At 47.3% G+C, this 6,000-nt stretch overlaps 1 protein-coding gene across 1 annotated transcript in view; it reads left to right on the top strand.

Annotated features, from left to right (window-relative positions):
- Window positions 1–2,707: 2,707 nt before the first annotated feature.
- Window positions 2,708–6,000, top strand: part of PIP5K1B (phosphatidylinositol-4-phosphate 5-kinase type 1 beta) — a 108,691-nt gene continuing 105,398 nt past the window's right edge. The window contains exons 1-2 of the mRNA XM_032206542.1: window positions 2,708–2,752; window positions 4,539–4,755. The gene's annotated coding sequence lies outside the window, so the exon portion shown is untranslated. The remainder of the gene's footprint in view (window positions 2,753–4,538; window positions 4,756–6,000) is intronic.

Raw genomic sequence — 6,000 nt, 5'->3', positions numbered from 1 at the left:
TACCATGTATGGTTGCAGATTTTCTGCAGCTACCTAGCTAGCTTACATAAGGTAAGCAGCATAATGTTGCATATACTGTAAGCACAGAACTTGGTGCAGGGCAATATGCTGAAATTAGAACTGCAGACCACTGGATCATAAGGAGCTCTTTACTACCATAGCTGGTGGCAACCCGTAACAAGGCTGATTTTTGTATACCTGTGCAGAATTCTACACTCAGACCCCAGGGCACTTAGCCACCACCCTGGCAGTGTGAGAAGAACACGGTCGTTGCCATTCATAACTTGTCATTTACTGATGGTTTTTGTACATAATATAACACTGTGACTGGGTACACACACAGATGGAGAAAAACATTCACATACCTCTTTGGTTCAGCCCCAAGCAGTAAGAAGGAAGAAAGTCCCTCCTACATTAAGATGTCTTCTTGCATGAAGAGGAGTTAGGACTTCTGTCTGCTTTTTTTTTTTGGGCTTGGGTCTTCTTGTTTCCTGTTCTCCATATATAACCAGTGTTGCTGCTGAATGCAGTCCACCTTAAAGACCAGATGGAAATTTTGAGAGGCCCTGACAGTATTAGATTATTCACCCTTAGTCTTCCAAACACTCATATCACCACAAGCTAGTCAAGTGCTGCAGATTTTGCATACATTAAGAAAGTGTCATTCACTCCGAAAGCTCAGAGCTGAGCCAGATGGCACATCTGACTGCGGTGTCTATGAGCCACCGTGCTACTTGTGTGAAAAGTAGAAAATGAAGCATCAGGGAATGAGACTACCAGAAACCTCTCTTGCTGCTCTTACTTAGAGAAGCCGTTGTCATCTAATTGGTGTGAATATTGGATGTTGGTTTGAGTAAACATACAAGGTAATTGCTCTGTTATCATTCGTTATAAATACCATAGCAGATAAAAACCAGGGTGAAGTAAGAATCATGAGCAAAATGGAAGTAGCACCTTGAAATGCTGTGATTTTTTTCTTCAATGTGCACACATACAATAGTTCCTTCTGCAGTTGGAATTCAATGCACATGAGTCAGCCTATCCGATATCAGTAATTACAGCTATAAATGCACAGCTATTACGCATTCAGCTTGTGTAGCTTGGGAGTAGTCTACTCTACCAGGAATTGAAAGGTCCTAAGCAGATGCTAAGGCTTTGTTGCCATCCTTGACCAGTAGGAAGGAAAGCCAGCCATCAGAAATGCTTCCCTGAAAGCAGCAGTGTTAAGGCCGTGGTCATCCCAATACTGTTGTTTGTGCGTTCATTCTCCCAGCCTTCTTTTCACATCCTTTCATCTACACTGATTAAACACGATCTACACATTTACAGCCTTCCTGACCATCCTCCTCACGTATGCAGCTGTCAGGCCTGCAAAATATAAATGTGGCAAGTACATGATGCCGTGGGGATCAACAACCTGGACTTCTATCACCCTGTAGGATGACTTTGTAGTAACTTTTCTGGTGCAGTCCCACTCGGGGTGCACAGGCTCCGTGGTGGCCTGCCCTAAAGCAGCGTTAGGTGCGAGGCAGAACTCCGGGACAGGCAAGCGGCCGGAGAACGATGTCAGGACCGCGAGCACTGCTGAACCCACCAGCTTTTCACCCCAGCCTGAGAGGCTTGGCCCCAGACGGCAGGCCGGCCCGCAGGAGCGTTGTGCCTGCACCCTGCAGCAGGACACCCCCTTCCCTCGGCCTCATCCCCGGCATGGAGGTGCCACGCAGCCCTGCCGGGCCGCTCACAGCCGCTGCCCCACACCTCGCCACGCCGCCCCGCGGCGCCTCCTGCAGCCGGGGCTCGAGGGGCGGCCGGGGAGGGCGCTCCGCCCGCCCTCGGGGCGCCGGGCGAGCAGCGGGCGGCCCGTCCATGCCGCCCCGGCCCCCGGCGGCGGAGCGGGCGGGAGGAGCCGGCCCGCGGGCGGGGCCGGGGCCTGTGCCGGTGCCCGTTGCCGGTGCCGTTGCCGGTGCCGTGCCCGCCGCCCGCCGCCGTGCACCGGAGCTGGAGGTGAGGGCGCTGCGGGGCGGCTCGGGGGGCTCGGGGGCGGCCGGGCTGGGGCTGGCTGCGGGAGGCGGGCGGGCGGGAGCCTTCCCCTTCCCTTGCCTTCCTTTCCCTTCCTCCCCTGCCGTCCCCTCCTCGCCCCGACCCCCGCGGCGCACTGGGGCGCCTGCTTCTTTCTTTCTTTCTTCCTTTCTTTTGCTCGTCCCTCTCCTTTCGTTTTCATTTGCTGGAACCGCTCAGCCCCGGCTGTGTCTCTGTGGCACCGCCGAGCCCGGCCGTGGTGCTGAAGCGGGCCCCGGCCCGCAGCGAGCGCCCCCCGTTCGCGGGGCGGGGGTCCCAGGGGGGTCGCAGCCGGCGGGGTCCCCGCGGGCTCGGTGCGGGTGCGGCGGGCGCTGCTCGGCCGGGGCCGTCCCCGTGCCTTCAGCCCTGCTGGCGGCCGCCGAGGGAGCCCTCGGCGTGTGCGGGTGGACCGAGACCTTCCCGAGATGCTGGCTTTCCTGGCGGCAGCTGCTGAAAACGGTAAACTCACCCCTTAGCACCGTGAGGTTGGCTTTGCTCTGGTGGCAGCGCTTCCAGTGCCCTGCCTAGGCGATCGTGTGTTTTTCCTCCTCTCCAGTGGTGCTGCTTTGAAACTGAGCTCCTGGTTGGTACATGCTGTTGCTTTAGGAGAACTGCGTGCAGCGCTGCGTTGGCTCTCCCGGAGGAAATGTAAATATACTTGTTTCATGTTGCTCCTAAAAGGATACTGCTTGAGGTGAGGGAACAGTTCTTCTGGTCTGATAGAGAATTATGTATTTATGTAAATGTTTTGAGCCAGCATTTGGGTGATGTAAGGTAGAGGAGGGCTCGGATCTAAAGAGAAAATACAGAAACTCTTCCCAAGTTGAACCTTATCTAAGGAGCATTGGCAGTTTGGGAGTTAGCAAAAGTAAATGGTAGAAGCTATATTTTCTAAGTCTCAGTGTAAATTTATAGGCTGTTTGTCCCATGGTTCTGGTAGAGATGCTTTGTAATAAAGTTCGTTAAATGGTCTCTCAAAATTCTTTGATCTTCAAAGCGGAGAATACACGGTCTGACGAATGCCTGGTGTAGTTGCTACTCTGACTCTTCCAGCACTTTAAAAGAAAATAAATAGCTTTAGCTTCTCTTCCTCCACTGAGATAGTTTCCCCATTCTTAATGTACTCTTCTGCCTTGCAGCTATTTCAGAATTGATGATGAAAAAATTGAGAACAAATATTCAAATCTATTTTATTTCTAAAATTCAGTTATCAGAAGATAATTAATATATCTTGGTAAAAATGAAGTGTGCATGCAAAAATGTTCTTTCCCCTCTTCTTATTTAACATATTTAATCTCTCTTTCCTGGATTCTTCCCCGCCCCCAGTTAGATAAAGCATGGAGTGGAAAATCATGTTCTAAGTTTAGGAATTGATCCTTAAGCTGTTAAAAACAGTGGGGTGTTTCTTTCACGGACTTCAGTTGGTGCTAGTTTAGGGCACCAACTGTTCGTAGTCTTAATTATGTAGGCAGGCCTTCCTGGTATCAGAAGAACCAAACCACAGCGTTTAAGAATAAGCATATGCTTACATGGTTTGCTGTAACGTGTTTGTGTGTTTGTGGAGTGGTATTGATTATTTTTCTTTATTCTTTCATACCAAGTCTGTAGGTAGCTAAGGAAATTTTTGTGCTTTGACACCAGCGGAATGGGATAGAAACTGTAAAAATACTTTCTTTGCAGCTTGTACAATGTGGTCCATATATTGTTGAAAAAGTGCCTATTGATTCTTGCAGCTTCATGTATACAGCGTGTGCTCTGTGTGTTTACAGTTCCTGTAACCAAGGCATGTCAAGTGCCTTGGCATTCTCAGAGGCTACAGGACAGAAGCTGGCAGCAGCCTTTCCTTAGGCCAGGGTCAGCTGCTCGCAAGGGGCTGCCTCCCCTTCTTCCCCCAACTCTTCTGCTGGGTTTTGAGGGGAGATGAGAGATGGTGCAGTTTCTGTGCAGTTTTCAGCATCCTGCAGGACATGGTGTTGGGCTGTAACTGAAGGCGTTTGTCTTCTTGCAGAACGTGTACTGATTGTTGCTGCAATGTGAGCCTTTGGTTACGGCTGGTGGTTACATGGTGCTGTAGTGGAAATTTATATACGGCAGAAGCTAAAGTGCAAACTTCACAGATCAGGCCAGATGACATGTGCACTTACAAGCATACATATGGGTAGATGTTGTACTATTCAAAGCCCCTGATAGCTTAGAACTGAATAGCAGAGTCAGCATGAGTTAAATGCAGTGAAATGCTTTTCTAAATCATAGAGTCACTGAAATATCCTGGGTTGGAAGGGACCCACAGGGATCACTGACAGTGCTAGTCAGGGATTGGGAAGAGGGCTCCTCGTACCTTCCCTGCCATCTGGTCTAAGTTACAGATCAGGCCATTCGTCATCCTCTAGGTATCATTTGTGCTTGAATCCCTCTTGTACTGTACTTGCTTGTTGTGGGCCCACGCCACTGATACTCTGGATTTTATTTTCCCTAAATAGATCAAGTGTCCGATGTGTCATCGCAGATTCCTGCTGTGGTTATGAGGTCATGCGTCTTGTCTTATTCTTCACGTTCGTACGGTCCAGAAAGAGCGTTTACTCCTTCTTTGGGGAAAGAAACTTCAAGTCCTCCTTCAGGGAGCTGGAAACACTATCTTTTATCTTCCCTCTTCATTCTCGAGTTGTGAACTAAAAAACTATATCACCCTGTTGCAAGGTACAATGTCTACCATTTTTACTGTTATCTCCTCCTTGCTGTAAAACTGTTTTATTTGTAATCAGCAAAGTAGGGGGAAGTTGAAGATGTTGCATGTGCCTTGTGTATTTTCACCATTGTCCAGACATGCTTTTTTTTTTTTATTTGAAATATTAGATTTTTTGCAGTTAAAGGTAATGGTAAGCTAGCGTTAGTGTGGGGTTTTTTTGTTTTGTTTTGTTTTGTGTTTTTTTTTTTTTTTCAGTGTGACATGGTTATGATCTGTATCATATAGTCAAGAAGGAAGTTATTTGTAAAACTGACTGCATGGTGCTCTGTGCGTGCACAGACAGGGCAGTTCTGTCAAGTAAAGCAAGTGCTGGATGATGGCCATTTTATTCGCTGCTCATTTTTATTGTTAGTTTTGTTCTCAATATCCACGTGTTATTTGACTGCATACCATCCATCCATCCCCCCTGTGTTTGGCACCCTTTGTTTTTGATGTCCTCTCTGTTACTGAAGTATTTGAAATTCTGTAGACAGAATTGTATTGATACACTGTTTAAAGTGTCTCTTTGGGGCTGAGGAATATCTTTATTATAAGCACAGAGGCTGATAGCTGAAGCCCCATGTTCAACCAGTGCTGTGTAAGAAGTGTGTGTCTGCAGATCCCATCCCAGTGTTAATAAGAAGATTTTTGTCCACTCTTAGTGGTGACCACTTCACTATCAATCATAGAACTCATCCTATGAAAAAAATCCTGGGGATCCAGACTTTGGTTCCACTTGACCGATTTTGTCACTGTACAGAATTACTGAGTTGCAGGTTTCCTGCACTTGAAACTATAATTTAGAAGGCCTAACTAAGTGTCCTTTGATGGAGGTTCAGAATATGATCACAATTATATTAAGTATAATGGATGCAAATACACAGATCATTTGATTACATCAATAGTTAAAAAATTGAATACCATTCAGCAATAGAAATATTGCTGTAATTTACAAAAGCAAATGTTAAATCTTATTTACATATCCAGAAACAAGGCAATGTCATCTGAACTGGAGAAAACTGCTAGCATTTAAGTTTATAGTTTGATGAGCAGTAATGGGATGTTGCCTTCAGCACTAAAGCTGACATAAAACACTGCAGCTGTTATGGCAGTTTGCCACTTTTTTGGCTGTGGTTGCACAACTGTTGGTGAGGCTTTGTGATAATATCAGATCACTGAGCTGATCTGAGTGAAGAATAATTGCAGGAACAAAAGAA

The sequence above is a fragment of the Aythya fuligula genome, chromosome Z (genome assembly GCF_009819795.1).
Source record: "Aythya fuligula isolate bAytFul2 chromosome Z, bAytFul2.pri, whole genome shotgun sequence".
Lineage (NCBI taxonomy): Eukaryota > Metazoa > Chordata > Aves > Anseriformes > Anatidae > Aythya > Aythya fuligula.
Note: the sequence above shows the minus strand (reverse complement) of the source record. Positions and strands in the feature narration are given on the sequence as shown.